The following is an 18,121-nucleotide window of genomic DNA, read 5'->3' as shown; positions in this document are numbered from 1 at the left end:
ATCCATGCTAGCAAGATACCAAAATACCTGGTGGCAACGTCTTTGGGGAATCTTGGTTCCTAGCACAGGAGTATATGTAAACAGGGATATGCTTAGAAATCTACCAGCCACCATTGGTCAAATGGCTGAAGAAACCACAAAAAAGCACTGCAGCACAGCAGAAATCCCTGAATTCCTTAGCCCAAGTAGTATTAGATAACAGAATTGCCTTAGATTTTCTACTGGCCACACTACTTTGTGCTACTGCTCACACTATTTGTTGCATTTCTGTCAACACCTCTGGAGAGGTTTAGACATGCCTGGAAAAATTTTTCCAAAAAGCAAAATGGTTACAAGATGTAAAAAAGACTGCCCTTTTGGGGCTTCCCTGGTGGCGCAGTTGTTGAGAGTCCACCTGCCGATGCAGGGGGCACGGGTTCGTGCCCCGGTCCGGGAAGATCCCACGTGCCGCGGAGCGGCTGGGCCCGTGAGCCATGGCCGCTGAGCCTGCACATCCGGAGCCTGTGCTCCGCAGCGGGAGAGGCCACAACAGTGAGCGGCCCGCATACAGCAAAAAAAAAAAAAAAAAAAAAAAAAAGACTGCCCTTTTAAATGACCTGTTTAGTTGGCTCCCCTCAGGACTAGGCAACTTTTTCCTCTCTGCTTTACAGACAATTGTTATTTTCATAATACGTGTTGTCATCCATTTCCTGGCTATCAAATTACTCATGACATTTATCGCTGCTTGCTTTAAGTCTACTGCCAAAAGCACACATACAATGACTGTACAACAAACTGAGATGATTGATCAAATGTATAATCTATAAAATTTGTCTCCATCAATGTATTTATACGCTTGTTTACTGCATTTGATTAATTTACTAGGATATATATAATGCTTAAATGAATTGAAACTGTTGATCACATCTATAATTCTATGTAAGATACTAGACATGCACAATGCACATATAAGATACAACCGGACACGTAGAATTGACTATAAGTCCTCGCCAAGCATTCTACTAACATAACCTCCGAAAAGGAAAGAAAGAATTGGGCTATCAAGGCCCAGCGCTGAGGGACATGATCTGGGGCAGGTAAGCAACCACCCCGACAACGAGGGACCAAATAGTTGATCACCTAATGCTTTCTATGAAAAGATTGATGATCAAAAGGGGGAAGATGATGAGGAAAAATCATAAATTTTTCTATGGTAGGACAATAAAACTAAGAGAGAAAGAAAAGAATAAATGACATATGCTCTTTGTGGTAGGCTTTCTCAATGTGCAATGTATAATACATCTACATTATACATTAACCAGACCTCCTCAAAGCAGGAGGATGAAGTCAATCTTTGAGAAAAATTGGTCCCTTTCTTCAGATTCCAGCATTGTAGTTCTAAGATTAATATTTCTTTTTCATCTCATACAAGGGGTCACATTGACTAAAGCCTTGATCTATACATACATAACTGACCAAAAAAAAGAAAACTTTGAGGACCTGTGTGCACAGTGCTAACCTGTCAATATGACACATAAATTCTTTGTCTCAAAAATGTATAAAACTGCATCTCTAACTCCTGATCAATAGAGCAGTTCTCAGAGCTTCTGAGAATCTGCTTCCTGGGTTGTAATCCTCAGTTTGGCTCAAATAAAATTCTCTTTTCTTTCTTCTTAGCTTGAGTATTATTTGATTTTTTGTTGACACACTCTACACATGCACGTGTATAGAAAGGTCTGAGATATATTATTAAATTTAAAAAATCAAAGTTCAGGGCTTCCCTAGTGGCGCAGTTGTTGAGAGTCCGCCTGCCGATGCAGGGGACGCGGGTTCGTGCCCTGGTCCGGGAGGATCCCACATGCCGCGGAGCGGCTGGGCCCGTGGGCCATGGCCGCTGAGCCTGCGTGTCTAGAGCCTGTGCTCCGCAGCGGGAGAGGCCACAGCGGTGAGAGGCCCGAGTACCGCAAAAAAAAAAAAAAAAATCAAAGTTCAGAAAAATGATCAAATAGTACAAACTGGCAAAGAAAACCATAACCCAAACTGTCAATAAATATGGAAGCATGCTCAATCTCAGTAGTAATTGGGGGTTTCTAATTATAAAAACCATAAGATACCACTTAACCCTCAGAAAATTGACGAAGTTACTTCTGATACCATCAAGTGTTGGCAAAAATATGGAATAGCAGGAACTCTTACGTGTTAGCAATAGTATAATTTACAAGTTATAAAGGAACCTGCCTCTTGGGGCTTCTGCTTGATAGAGATACAGCTGATGATATGGAAGTAACAAAGCCTTTCATTTTCTGTCTTGATAAAGCTATAATAATGTATAGATCACACACAGACTATGAATTTTAAGAAAGTACTTGAAAAAGGCTTTTATGGCATCCAGGTGGACTATATGAAGCCATGTGGGTTGACAATTAGAAAAATTAGGAGCATCCACAGCCAGCTAAATAAACCAAGAGTTCAGGTTGATTAATCAGCCAAAGGGGATCTAGAATGGGCTCTCTCAACATCTTGGGGGACAGGATGGATGGCCTGCTCACCCAGTGGGAAAATTCATCAACACAGTGCACATCCAACTGATTTGTTTGACAAAGAAAAAGATTCAAAAACACTGGACAGAGAACATGGATGTGTCCACAAATGACAAAGCAGAATGTTAGAGGCATCAGTGTTCAATGGTTGAGTTCAGAATAGTAAGGGTGCGGTTTATCAGCAGTTCACGTAAAACAGAAATGGGAGGCGTTTTTTTTCATTATAAGATCCATTTGAGTCAATGGCATGATGTGGCACCCCCCCACCTCAAAGTCTGTATGGCAGACTAAGCTATACTATTAGAAGAGCTCAGAAGAGGGTGGGCTGATTAATTAGATTATTATATGAAGTGCCAAGTTCAGATTTGTTTTCTGCATTTGAAGAAGAACACTGAAACAATATTTCTATGGATGATTTATGAGGCATTTACTATGTTCCAGGGACTGACTACACACACACACACACACACACACACACGCATGCACGCACGCACACTCACAATAGAGTAAGTTTTGTGCCACTTAATAGTTATATTATGAGGCAGGTACTAAAATCCCCATTTTAGAAACTACAGCTCAGAGAGGTCAAGTCTGCACAGCTTGTAAAAAGTCAAGCCAGGACTCAAGCCCAGGTCTCTAAATGTAAAGCCCTGGCCCTTGCCTGTGACATCCTACCACTCCCAACTGGACGGTGGCCAGAGACAGGCCAAGCTGGAGAGTGGTCCAGCAGTGAGGACACTGGGAAGAGAACTCCTAGAGCAGACACTCTCAACACGTGGCACATGCCTATGTGGTATGATTTCTGGAGTAGAACCAATCACTGGGCCCAGAAGGCTATAAACTCATCAGCAGCTGGTCATGAAGATAGAAGATGAAAACTATGACCACCTTAATAGTCATATAATGACTATTCATAGATCACAGTCAATAAATAACCTGACATCTTGTGGAGACACTGACCACTGCCTCACCTCAGTCATCTGTGCCCACTCTGTCCCACCACCTAGACTTTAGTCAAGGTTCACCTACGGCCAAGAACGAGCCGACAGAACTCTAGGGTCACTTTGGCCTAAGTTAGAACTCAGAGAGCCTCAAAACGGGGAACTGAACCCTCCAGGTACAACTGCTATTCAGATATCTCCAAACCACCAGAGGGAGCAGCATAAGAAACATGAATGCTAAATGCTCCAGCAAGAAGTGACTTAAGTCAGTTTCATAAGACTGAATCCCAGGGATTTTCCTTTATCCATTGCAAGGGAGAAAGTCACTTACCCTTTGAGGGAGCTGGGCTATGAGCCTGGAGCTACCAGCTGCCATTTTGCCACCTCATGAGGAAGGTCTGCTTGGTAACAAAGGCCTCACTCCCAGAGGAAAGCATTGCTTGGGGTTGGAGAGAGAATCCTAGGGTGAGTGACATCTGTACTTGTTATCTATTGCTGTGTAACAATTAGCCCAACACGCGTTTATCATCTCACAGTAGCTGTGGGTCAGGAATGCAGGGGTGCTTAGCTGGGTGGTTCTGACTCAGGACCTCACAGGGCTGCAGTCAAGATATTGACCAGGACTACAGTCTTCTCAAGGCCCCCCCTGGGGGAAGGGCTCCACTTACATGGCCGTCCACCAGTCTCAGAGGACCCACTTCCAAGCTCACTCACACAACCGTTGGCAGGCCTCGGGTTCTTGCTAGCTGAGGTCTGGAAACATCCATTTCTTGCCACCTGGGCCTCCCCACAGTGCTACTCACAACACAGCAGCTTGATTGCCCCAGTTGGAGCACTCTGGAAAAGCACGAGTGACCAACAGCAAACAAGACAGAAGTCAGCCCTTTTGTGCCCCAATCTGGGAAATGGCATCCCGTCACTTTTGCCATATTCTATTTGTTAGAAGCAAGTCTCCAGGTCCAACCTCACACTCAAGAGAAGGGGATTACACAGGGCAAGAATACCAGGAGGCAAGAAACACTGGGAACCACTTTAGAGACTGCCTGACACAACACCATTTGAGCTCCTGGAGCCAGCCATGCCTGAAGCCAGACCCTTCCTGGTCTTTTCAGTTATGAGAGGCAATATAGCCTCCCTTTGCTGAAAGCAGTTTGAGTTGGCTTTCTGTCATGTCATGTGCAGCCCACAGGGCCCTTCACTAATACATTAACATACACACTGAAAGCAAACATCATCAATAAAACCAGAGTGGCAAGGGTGAGATCAACACAACAAGCTTTCCCTGCAGTGGACACGTAAGCTGACCAGAATTCTTAGATGTCCTATATGAACCTTGATGATATTTTTGGATTTTTTTCTGCCTGGATCTATTCCAGCATTCTGAGATTCTGCTCAGCTAATTTAGCAAGCCGGTGTCAGTGCGAGAGCATGCCAAGCTCAGAATTTTACTGCCAAAAATGACAGTGAATAGAATTAGACCATGAGAAGTGCAATTAGTTTGACATGCTATTAACACCCCAAGCACGAACACAGAAGGAAAAGCTTGAAAAAAAAAAAAAAGGAAAGTTAAAATAAAAATAAGTTTAGCTCAGTTAATGGCAAATGATAAAATAAAACTATATACTACCCAAAATTTGATTTTTTTTTGTTTGCAATGCCAATTGAATGAAAATACTATCTATATACAAATGATGTGAAATTTTGATAATGACTTGTATAATTTTAGCAAGAAGACAGCCTATCATGTTTCTCTGGCTAATGAACCATACTGAGACTTGAGAATGTTCCCTCTACACCCATCCTTAAAATGTATCCTATTTAGCACCCAATCATGGTAGACGATGTCACTTGTCTCCCCATACTAACCATGAGAAAAAAAAGCCAGATAAATTGGTTTGCTTTAGAAAATATATCGCCTGTGCAGTACTGCCTAAAATACATTAATGAAAAATGTCAGTAATGATGTTCTTAATAGAACATTTTCACGAGCACAGCGGTGTTCCACTTCCCTCTAAATCAGGTGTCAAACCTGAGCGTGCTTCCGAATCATGGGGGCTTGTTAAAACCCAGATGGTTGGGCCCTGACCCCAGAGTTTCTGATGGTCTGGGGTAAGGGCCTAGAATCTTCATTTCTAACGAGCTCCCAGGTGCTCCTGCTGCTGGTTGGGGACCACACCCCGAGAGCTGTGCTCCAACGTTAAAGGAACTCGCTCCTCTGGCAGGGACTCCCAGGCTCCTTGCTCAGTCCTGCAGCCTGTAGAACTCTGCCCTCTCTCTGGGCGTCACTATTTCTCCACCCGACACCCTCTCTCTTCACTTCTGATGTTTCTCCTAACCTCCAAGAAAGGCAACTCATGCTGCTACCAACTTCCTCCAAGAATTTCAGATTTCCCAGTTTCACTTTAAAAAGTACGGGGTGTGACTGGATACCACCTGACTTCTTGCTTAGCGAGTAACAAAATTGGATTCAGAATACTGACTGAGCTGAAAATATTAGCAGCAGAGTAGAAGTCTAGTTGATCTATTACACACAGCCTAAGAGAATGTTATTAAATGATATTGCATTCATTCAATTAAATTCCCGATTTTTTTTTTGTACTAAACAATTGTTTGGGAAAAGAAAAGTGAAGAAATTCAAACAAACGAGATTTTAGTGCCATCCAGGGACAATGATTTCTTAAATTAGATCTTTTTCCTCTTTGTTCAAACAATTTGTGTTTAGACAGAGCCTAGGCATGTATTCAGACTTCAAGGGGAAAATATATTCAAAACAGATGAAAGAGTTTATTAGTTGCACAACAAAGAAATGCCATCCAATTTTATATATGTCAGTCTAAGAAAATTTGAAGCTGTCTCAACTGTAACTGAAAGAATAGAAAAAATGTTTAAAGCAATTCTACATTTCTTGGCCTTTATTCACCAAACCGCTAAAGCAAATTGTTTTTCAGAACCACCCAGAACAGAAGATGCCAGAGGGTGGTTTCAAAGAGTTTCTAATGAAAATCTGCCATGTTTATTCTGATCTCCATGTGAAATGGAGTTGGTCTGTCGCGTTTTTTATTTGTTTTGTTTTCGTTTTTCTCACATGTAAGACTTCCCCTCTCTGATGAATAGTTAAATGGGGTGACTAAAAGCCACTCTAGCAGGAACCGCTGTATTTTCCACTCTGTATAAAGTACTTCATACATGGTTGAGCATTCCAACTTAATAATATGTAACCAGGTCTCACTAGCAAGCATTCACTAATTTATTCATTCATTCAGACATGTATTAATAAGCACCTGCTAGGTACGGGGGATGCAAACATGAATAATATACGGTCCCTGCCTCCAGTCCACAGTCTAATGGGTGCTTACAAAGGTCTAGGCTGAAGATCTTGACTTGGGAGTCAGAGCACAGGGGTATCAGCCACTGCCACGGAGTGGATGCCATCACTCCAGGTTGTGTGTAGACTGAGAAGCTGGGAAAGGCTTGTGGACTTAAAAAATTATTCACAAACTAAAAGTTGAGAGTTATGTTTTATTTGGTGGGAATTTTTAGGACTTCAAGCCCAGAAGGCAGCATCTCAAGTAACCCTGAGAGAACTGCTCTGAGGAGGCAGTGTGGGGGAAGTCAGGTTACATAGATGTTTTGCAGCAAAGGGCAGGTAGTTGGGAACATCAAAGGATTATTGTAAATGAAAGGAAACCAGAAATCCCAAGTGAAGGGAATGTAGTGCTTTTGTGTGTGGGGGAAGATCCAAGAGTCTGCGCTCACTGAAATCATTCCTTTGATGTGCACCTCAGCTATCTGGGGCCAGTATCCTGTATTTTCATATCCTGAGTTTCCTCAGGGCTCACCATGGGGAGTGGCTGCAGTGTGATGGCTGCTAGAGGGCAGGTATTCTTTCTTCCCTGAGTTCCCTCAGGGCTCACTGGCTCATGTTGGAGGGCTGCACGCACTGATGACTGTGACCTCCTTTGTTTACTGATATGGCAGGAAATATTCCATTTCTCGGGCTGGAACCTGGAGGAAGGCCAACATTTAGGGAGACAGAAACACCAGAGGGTTGGAAGAGGAAATCAGAGTATGGTGAGGGGCAGGGGTTATGTCACAGAAGCCAAAGGAGCTGTTTCTAGAAAGGAGGGAAAATACAACAATGCTGTAGGGAGGCCCAGTGAAACAGACTGAAAGCGTTGTTGGGATTCCAAGTTTGCTGATGGCCTTAGCAGAGGTGGTGGCAGTAGAGAGATGGGGGGAAGCTCATTGCCAGGGTTGAGAAGCAGATGTAAGACGATGTAAAGGGGATGGGAAGGGAGAAATTCTTCCCGTATTAAAGAGATGATGAAAAAGCTTTCTAGGGCTTCCCTGGTGGCGCAGTGGTTGACAGTCCACCTGCCGATGCAGGGGACACGGGTTCGTGCCCTGGTCCGGGAAGATCCCACATGCCGCAGAGCAGCTGGGCCCGTGAGCCATGGTCGCTGAGCCTGCGCGTCCGGAGCCTGTGCTCCACAACGGGGGAGGCCACAACAGTGAGAGGCCCGCTTACCGCAAAAAAAAAAAAAAAAAGCTTTCTAGCCTGAGAAAGTGTTCCTATTAATAGGGAAGGGAAAGGCTACCCTGGTGGCGCAGTGGTTAAGAATCCGCCTGCCAATGCAGGGGACCCGGGTTCAAGCCCTGTTCCGGGAAGATCCCACATGCCGCGGAGCAACTAAGCCCGTGCGGCTCTAGAGCCCTCGAGCCACAACTACTGAGCCCTCGAGCCACAACTACTGAAGCCCACCCACCTAGAACCCGGGCTCCGCAACGAGAAGTCACCGCAATGAGAAGCCTGCGCACCACAATGAAGAGCGGCCCCCGCTCACAGCAACTACAGAAAGTCCGCGCGCAGCAACGAAGACCCAACACAGCCAAAAATAAATAAATAAAATAAATAAATTTATTTTTTTTAAAATGCTTTGCCGAAACCCTTCGGGGAGCTCGGGGCTTTTTAGAGCATGAGCCACCCATCTCCTGCATTGTCCTGCAATAAATGTTTCTCTGCTCCAAACTCCAACGTTTGATTTGTTTGGCCTCACTGTGTGTCGGGCACACAAACTTGTGCTAACAAAGCCAGCCAGGGTCAGTAGATGCCTGTAAGAAATAACAGCTGTTGCCTGTACCACAGCAGGTGTTAAATAGAGTGGTACTTTGAATATTCTCCTTGGAGGCCAAAGGATCTAGGGTTAGAGAGAGAGAGAGAAAACCTGATTTGATGGAGGCACTGCCCCCCTGGACTGATGGATTTAGCTACATGCTCATCAGCTCTCTCCCCTGCAAGGATGTAAGCTCCTTTAGCTTAGCAACCTTGGCCATCAGTGTTATGTCTGTGTAAAAACAGAAAATTATAAACTTAGGAGACTTGATTCAACTTAAGATTATAGTTGAAATCAGAGGCTACATGTTTCGAAAAAGGTTAAGGAACTTCAAGAAGATGCAAATACTATTATTATCTCAAATGCTTTGAGAATACAAGCCCAGAGTTACTCTTGAAGATACCAAAAAATATGAATCTTAGTCAAGCTGGAGTGAAGGCCCTTTGAAGCCAAATCATAAAATTGGGTTATTTGCCACAAGCATTCTTGTGAAATTCTATTGTAGCTGCAATGATTTACTGATACATAACCCTTAACCTAGAGACTACTGTGACACTTGTTTTACTTGTTGCTGTACAAAATTGAATTTACTCATTGTACATTTGTTATGGACAACTGGGTTTATCATAAATCTCGTCTTATTTATCCCATTATCTAGGACGTATCTGATCTCATTACAATTAACCAAGCCAGCACTATAAAAGCGGCGCAGATTCACTTGAGATTAGAAAGGACAACACGAACTTTTCCTCCCCACGTAAGTCATGCAAGTTGTTGTTTTGTGTGTTTATTTTATTTTTGATAATGATAATAGCACAATTGTTTTTGAAATACAGTGGAGGACATTTTCTTCCAGCTGGATCCTAGTATCCAGAAGAGTGTGCAGTACTTACTGTACACGTGAGTGTGCAGTAAATGTCTGTTGACTGACTTATTTGTTGACTTCTCATCAACACTAAGAGGAAAAGTATCTGTTAGAAGAGATACTGTATAAACTGGAGGTCAAAACATTAGAGTAGACCTTTCCTTTGGTTCTCTGAAGTAATTTTCATTAATTTGCTTCAAATCTTTCATTTAAATGACCATACATTCTTTTTCTATCACTTTGAAATGACATTTATTGAGTGCTTATTATGTCAATGTATATATTTCAAGTGCATCACCTCATTTAATTCTTACAAGAAATATACGGTAGGAAATTATCTTTATTTTATAGATAATTGTTTTTCAGAGAGGTTAAGTAATCTAAGATTGATTACAAATACTGTCAATGCTTTTTTTTCAATTGCCTAAAAAGTACTTTTAATTTTTTATGTTTTTAATACTTTTTTCATTTATTTATTTAGTTTTTGGCCGAGTGGCATGTGGGATCTTAGTTCTCTGACCAGGGATGGAACCTGTGTCCCCTGCATTGGAAGGCGTATTCTTTACCACTGGACCATGAGGGAAGTCCCCTATTTTTATTTTTAATTATTTATTTTTTTGACCGTACATTCTTTAAGCACCTAATTTAGTATCATGACGGAGGCTGAATCCAGTCAGAGATGAAATGCAATCATGAACCACATCCTTTAAAACTGCTGGTCCCAACAACTCCTTCCAGCATACATAGTGTTAAGCACATCGTATAGCCGCAATAATTCAGGAGCCCACTAGAGGGCAACAAAGGGCCAGAAATTTATTGCAAAGCCAAGAAAGTAGTGACAGGGTAGGAATGACCCATTTCCTTTTTAGGCCGGGTTTGTATGAGCCAAAGGGCAGAGGTAAGAACATTATTCCCAAGAACTGAAGAAGACAGAGCCGGGGAATTTAAAAAGTTTAATGCAAAGCAGCAAAGAGAATTGATAAGGTAGGAAACACTTAAAAGGCATGGACACAGGGGTCAGAGAACAATAGTGTTACTAGAAATGTTAAGTGTAGTGTTGAAAACATTAAGGGCCACGGAGAATATGCAACACCAAGGTCATAAATCACTAGAAATTCAAGACTCTGAGTACAAAAAGCAGGGGGTACATGTCCCATAAACCTGGGCTGCCCCTCTAAGCCTGAGTGAAGAACTGACTTCAACCTCGTGGAAGGAGTGTACATTGCCCAACCACTGTAAAGCAATTATTCTCCAATAAAGATGTAAAAAATTAAAAATTTTAAAAATGACTGTACATTCCTCAACTATGTCTTGTGGTAAAGAAAAATGATTTTAGGCAATTAGGATTCTTCTAACTTCCTGCATTGCCCATCACCCTGGGAGTCAGTAGTCACTTACTGTGTGATCTCAACCCCTGTCTCTACACCTTAGCTTCCTCATCTGTTAAATGGAGATAATGACAGCCCAAGGTAGTTCCATTTTATATGAAGGATTCAATATAGACCTTATATTATGGAAGACAAAATTTAAGGTTGATCCACACAAGGAATATCAAGCACTTCTGTTGTCAAGCTGGCACAGTTTACAATGCACTCCACCAGCTGACCTTGAAGTTACACAATACTTGACAAAATTTCATTGGTGGGTGGTGGAGGAGATGTAGATATTTCCTCTATTTCAAATTCTTCACACAAACAGAGACTTTATTAATATTTTTATTACACTATATCAAATTTCCATTAAATTTTAAATTAAATACATATTATTTAAATTGAGTCTTGGACAAAAAGGACCTGGAGCAGAACTTGATAAATATTTTTATCTGTCGGCTATTGCTGTGTAACAAAACACCCAAAACTCAGTAGATGAAAACAAAAACCCTCTGTTAATTCCCATTTATCTGCCGGTCAGCTGCAGAGTTGGCTAATCTAGGCCAGGCTTGCCTGGGAAGTTCTGCTGGTCTCAGCTGGGTTTACTCACACATCTATAGCCAGTTAGGGGTTAAATATTCTAGGTTGAATTTAGCTGAGATGCCCCTATCTTTTCATCCTCCTTCTGTGATTACCAAGCCAGTCAGGGCATGTCCCTTTCATGGAAGTAGCAGAAGTATAAGAAGGCAAGTGGAAACAGACAGAGTCTTGAGGCCCAGTCTTGGAACTGGAGTTCCATCACTTCTGCCTCATTCCATTAGCCAAGCAAAATTACATGACCAAGTCCAGATTCAAGGATGTGGAAATAGAGTCTGCTGACATATATTATGTCTTTTTTAAAAAATTGTCTCCCACAACTAGAATGTGAATGCTCTAAGACAGGGATCCTCTAAATGTCCATTGACAGATGAATGGATAAAGAAGATGTGGTACATATATACAATGGAATACTACTCAGCCATAAAAAAAGAATGAAATAATGCCACTTGCAGTAACATGGATGGACCTAGAGATTATCATACTAAGGGAAGTGAAGCAGAAAGACAAATACCATACGATATCACTTATATGTGAAATCTAAAATATGACACAAATGAAGATATCTACAAAACAGACATAGAGAACAGACTTGTGGTTGCTAAGGGGGAGGGGTGTGGGGAGGGAGGGATTGGGAGTCTGGGATTAGCAGATGCAAACTACTAGACTAGCCAAAAAGTTCATTTGGGTTTTTCCATAAGATGGTATGGAAAACATAACAAACGAACTTTTTGTCAAACCCAGTATTATACATAGAATGGATAAACAACAAGGTCCTACTGTATAGCACAGGGAACTACATTCAATATCCTGTGATAAACCATAATGGAAAAGAATATGAAAAAGAATGTATATATGTGTATAACTGAATCACTTTGCTGTACAGTAGAAGTTAACAAAACACTGTAAATCCATTATACTTCAATAAAACATATTTTAAAAAGAGAATAGAGATTCTGTCTGTCTTATTCCCATTTTACTGGTGAGGAAACTAAGATACAGAGAGGTTACATAGGTATGAAGTGGTAAAGCCAGTATTTGAACTAATATAGCCTGGTCCTAAAGTCCATGCTATTAATCACTACATTATATTACCTCTCCTAATAAAACAAGTGCAAATAATTGAACAATGTAGAAGATTCTGGGCCCTAAATTAGACCTAAATATTGTAATGCTCTTTTTCTGAAGCCAGAATGTCTACATGAAGCATCAGATCACTGTTTATTATTGGGTCAGATGGTAACACAGAAGGAAAGTGTTAATAAAACTGGATTTGCTAGAAAGGCTAGAAAACCCATGAGACAACCCAAAAAGGTCATCCTGTCCATCTTTCTGCCTTCAAGCAGGGCTGAATGTCAGTCTTATTAGGAACATTACAGTTATCTGTGATTTTTAGTCTTCAGAGACTATTTCTACAACCACCTATGGAAATTCTGTCAGTGTCTCATAATTCCATCAGCAAGTTTTCTTAATGTTAGACCTAAATTGTTCGATTTAATTGCACTATGACTTGGACCAGCTCTGTAAAGTTTAGATCAAGGGTTGCAAACTGGCAGACTGTGGGCTCAAACCAGCCTACAGACATATTTTGTTTTGCCTGCACTGACAAAAATGTTTCAATAGTTGCCAACATTTAAAAATAGGAATAGTCATATTAAAAATCCAGCTCTTGTTGAAATAACTTCCCTGAAAGGGTTTGCTTATAATCAGAATGACCTAGTGTTTGAAAGTTTGATGGAAGTCGCCTATAAAACCTTCTGAACTTGGTGTTTTCTTTAAGAGATGATGTTACCTACTGATTCAATTTATTTAAGGATCATAAGACTATGCATTCTTCTTTTTATTCTTGAGTCAACTTAAGTAAGTTATATTTTTCTAAGAATGTAATCATTTAGACTAAGTCTTCAAACATAATGACAAAAAAGCTGTTCATAATATTCTTTTATTATCAGTGTCTGCACATTTGTAGTTGTATTTCCTTTTTCATTCCTATTATTGCTTACTTATATCTTTTCTTTTTTATGAGATAATTTTGTCTGAAGTCTATTTTATTGCTGTGAACCAATTCTTGGTTTTTATCTTCTCTATTATATCTTTATTTGCTATGTAAAATTACTGAATTATGCTCTTATTTCTAAACTGCTGTTTTTCATTGGGTATGATATGCTAGGTTTATTCTTAAATTTTTGAAGTTGGAAAATCTTAGCTCATTAATGTTGATCCTTTATTTTTGATATAAACATTTAAGCTATCAATTTCTGAGTGTAATTTTAACTGTACCTCACAAGTTTGAATACATAGTGTTTCAGTCTTCAATTCTAAATAATTTTAAATTTACATTATGAATTTTTTCTTTGACCAATGAGTTGTAGTGGGTTTGCTAAACTGGCATTTATCACCCATGCCAAACCTCTTTCTAGTTGCCTGCCAATCCTTCAGAGCCTGGCAAGATAAAGCTTCATATGTCAGACTCCCAGACTTCATATTCAGTCAGACTCCCTGAATGTGAATTAAATTCTTCCACTGGATGCACCTACCCATGAATTGAAAGAAGGAAAATAAGTAAATATCATCAGGGCAATCTTTAAAGACGGTGAGTGACAAAGAAGGGTTCTGAGCCCTCCTCCCTGACCCCGAAACATGGAGCAACTCCCTCTGAAAGAAATCTGGAAACTACCTAGGCAGCTCCTACACACTGGGCAAACAAGAAAATAGCCACATCAAAATGGGTAGGAAAGGCTACAGCACAGTGCCATACCATTGGAGGAAACCCCCAATTCCCAGCTTCTCCTTGAGGAGTGAAGAGTTTGGAACCCATATTTAAAGTCCCAACTTTTAAGACTCCCACCTAAGGGACAGGTCCCCAAAACACCTAGCTCTGAAAGCCAACAGGGCTTACATCCATTAGACCCACAAGGCCACAGCCAGCAAAGCAGCTGTTATTAGCAGGTGCAAGCACTCACCATGGCTATTCTCCCAGGGCCCAGGGCAGAGAGAGCTGGCAGAAATGCCTGTCTCCCAGTCTTTCCCTGAAAGGGGTCTAATTTGGATACTTCAAAAGCTGCTGCCTGAGAGTCAGGCTTTTAACTTGGCACACATCTGTGATTCTCTACAGAGACCAGGGATGTACATGAAACTTCCCCTGCCCTTTCCCTCTAGCCTACTCCGGGTCACCAGTAGCTCCCTGGAAGGAGCTAGTATACATGTGTGGTGCCCCAGTTTTTGCTGCTGCCGCCTGAGGAACAGCCTCCCAGATCACCTGGCCCTAACAGCACTGGGGTTGATTCAGGAGTCCCAGAGAACTGTAGCAAGCAAGAGGTTTTTAACGGGCTCAGAAGCACCTTCCCACAGCTGTACCTCCAGGCTCAGGGCAGAAGGAACAGGCAATAATGCCTGTTTCACAGTTTCTCCCTGGAAGGGGCCTAACTACTTATTTTCCAAGCTGTTGCCTGAAGGTCCAGCTTCCAACTGGCCTGCATGTAGGTGCTGACGGCAGTCTTCCCTTTGGAACACTGATGGGTCTTGACACACCCTCAGCTACTAGAATAAAGAAGTCAACTTGGACAATCACAAAGGTTTGAGACACAACCAAGGGCATAGGCAATTTTATCTAATACATAAAAACCAACAGAAAGAGTCCAGAAAAAAGAAAAACCAGAGGAATATGTTCCAAACAAAAGTAAAAGATAAAAGTCCTGAAGCAGATCTTAAGGAGATGAATATTTTATCTGATAAAGAGTTCAGAATAACAGTCATAAAGGTGCTCACTGAGGTCAGAACAATGCATGAACAAAGTGAGAATTTCAACAAAGAGAAAATATTTTTAGAGTACCAAACAGAGATCACAAGGCTAACGAATAAAATAACTGAACTGAAAATTTCAATAGAGGAGTTCTACAACAAACTAGATTAAACAGAAAGAAGGATCAGCAAACTCAAAGATAAGGCAGTGGAATTCATCCAATAAGAGAAGCAAAAAGTGGGACTTCCCTGGTGGTTCAGTGGTTAAGAATCTGCCCTCCAATGCAGGGGACACAGGTTCGATCCCTGGTCAGGGGACTAAGATCCTGTGTGCCACAGGGCGACTGAGCCCTCGTGCCAAAACTAAAGAGCCTGCGTGCCGCAACTACTAAGCCCATGTGCTCTGGAGCCCATGTGCCACAACTATAGAGAAGCCAGCGCACCACAACTAGAGAAGCCCATGCGCCACAATGAAGAGCCCACACACCACAATGAAAAATCCCACATGCCACAACAAAGATCCCACGTGCCACAACTAAGACCTGATGCAGCCAAATTAATTAATTAATTAATTTAAAAAAATAAAATAAATGTCAAAAAAAAAAAGAGGAGCAAAAAGAAAAAATGAAAAAGAGTGAAGAGGGCTTAAGGAAAGAAACATACATCCAGATTGAGGAAGTCCAAAGAGTACCAATAAGATTAATCTAAAGAGACCCACCCTGAGACACATTAATTAAATTGTCAAAATTTAAAGAAGAGAAACTTTTTTTTAACTTTTTATTTTATATTGGAGTACAGTTGATGAACAATGTTGTGTTAGCTTCAGGTGTACAGCAGAGTGATTTAGTTTTACATATACATGTATCTGTTCTTTTTCAAATTCTTTTCCCATTTAGGTTGTTACATAATATTGAGCAGAGTTCCCTGTGCTATACAGTAGGTCCTTAAAGAAGAGAATCTTCAAAACAGCAAGAGAAAAACAACTTGTAACATATAAGGAAACCACCATAAGACTATCAGCAGATTTTTCATCACAAACTTTGTAGGCCAGAAGGGAGTGAGATGATATATTCAAAGTGCTGAAAGAAAAAAACTGCCAACCAAGAATATTCTGTCCAGCAAAGTTGTGCTTCAGAACTGAAGCAGAGACAGTTTTATAGACAAGCAAAAGCTGAAGGAGTTCATCACCACTAGACTACCCTTACAAAAAAAATGTTAAAGCAAATACCTGAGACTAAAACCAAAGGATGCTAATTGGTAACAGGAAAAGTATATGTTAAGTGTGAAAGTATAAGAATCACTGGTAGGGCTTCCCTGGTGGCGCAGTGGTAGAGAGTCCGCCTGCCGATGCAGGGAATACGGGTTCGTACCCCGGTCCGGGAAGATCCCGCATACCGCAGAGCGGCTAGGCCCGTGAGCCATGGCCGCTGAGCCTGCACGTCCGGAGCTTGTGCTCCGCAGTGGGAGAGGCCACAACAGTGAGAGGCCTGCATACCGCAAAACGAAAAAAAAAAAAGAGTCACTGGTAAAGACAAATGTATCGTTAAATCCAGAATATTCTAATGTAATGGTGGTGAGTAAATATTTATAACTCTAGTATGAAGAGAAAAATATTAAAAATGACAATTACACTAATTTGTTAATGGATACACAAAGTACAATAAAAAGATGTAAACTGTGACATCAAAAACATAAAATGTGGGGGAGATGGAGAGTGAAAATGTAGAGCTTTTGTATGTCTTCAAAGTTAAGTTCTTAGCAGATTAAGACAGACCATTATAAATGTAAGATATTTTATGTAAATATCATGGTAACTACAAAGCAAACACCTATAGTAGACATACAAGAGATACAAAGAAAGTAATCTAAGCATACCACTACAGAAAATCATAAAATCAGAAAAGATGAGAGGAACAGAGGAATTGCAAAACAACAACAACTCAATTAACTAAATGGCAATAAGTCCATAACTATCAATAATTATTTCAAATGTAAATGGACTAAATTCTGTAACCAAAAGACACAGAATAGCTGAATGGATGAAAAAAAAAAGAAAAAAAAGATCCAATTATATGCTCCCTAGAAAAGGCTCATTTCACCTTTAAGAATACACACACACCAAGAGTGAAGGGATGGAAAAAGATACTCCCTGCCAATGGAAACCAAAAGAAACCTGGTATTGCAATACTTATATCAGACAAGATAGACTTTAAACCAAAAACTGTAACAAGAGACAAGAAGGTCATTACAGAATGATAAAAGGGATCAATTCATCAAGGGGATATAGCATTTGTAAATATTTATGCACCCAGTATAGAAGCACAAAATGTATAAAGCAAATATTAACAAATCTGAAGGGAGAAATAGACAGCAATACACTAATAATAGGGAACTTCAATACCCCACTTTTGACAATAGATTATCCAGACAGAAAATCAATAAGGAAATATTGGACTTAGACAACATGTTTAACCAGATGTGCTTGACAGACATTTACAGAACATTCCATCCAACAGCAGCAGAATACATATTCTTTTCAAGTGCACATGGAACATTCTCCAGGATAGGTAATATGTTAGGCCACAAAGAAGTCCTAATAAATTTAAGATACTGAAATCATATCAAGCACCTTTTCTGACTACAAAGATATAAAACTAGAAATCAATTAAAAGAAGAAAACTGGAAAATTCACAAATATATGGAGATTAAACAACATATTCCTGAATAGCCAATAGGTCAAAGAAGAAATCAAAAGATAAATTTTAAAAATATTGTGAGACAAATGAAAAGGGAAAACAACATACCAAAACTTATGGGATGCAGCAAAAGGAGTTCTAAGAGGGAAGTTTACAGTGATAAACGCCTACATTAGGAAACAAGAAACAAGAAATTGGGATTTCCCTGGTGGCACAGTAGTTAAGAATGCCTGCCAGTGCAGAGGACACGGGTTCAATCCCTGGTTTGGGAAGATCCC

The sequence above is a fragment of the Hyperoodon ampullatus genome, assembly GCF_949752795.1.
Source record: "Hyperoodon ampullatus genome assembly, chromosome: 9".
In the NCBI taxonomy this organism is placed as follows: Eukaryota; Metazoa; Chordata; class Mammalia; order Artiodactyla; family Ziphiidae; genus Hyperoodon; species Hyperoodon ampullatus.
This window is presented reverse-complemented; position numbering follows the sequence as displayed.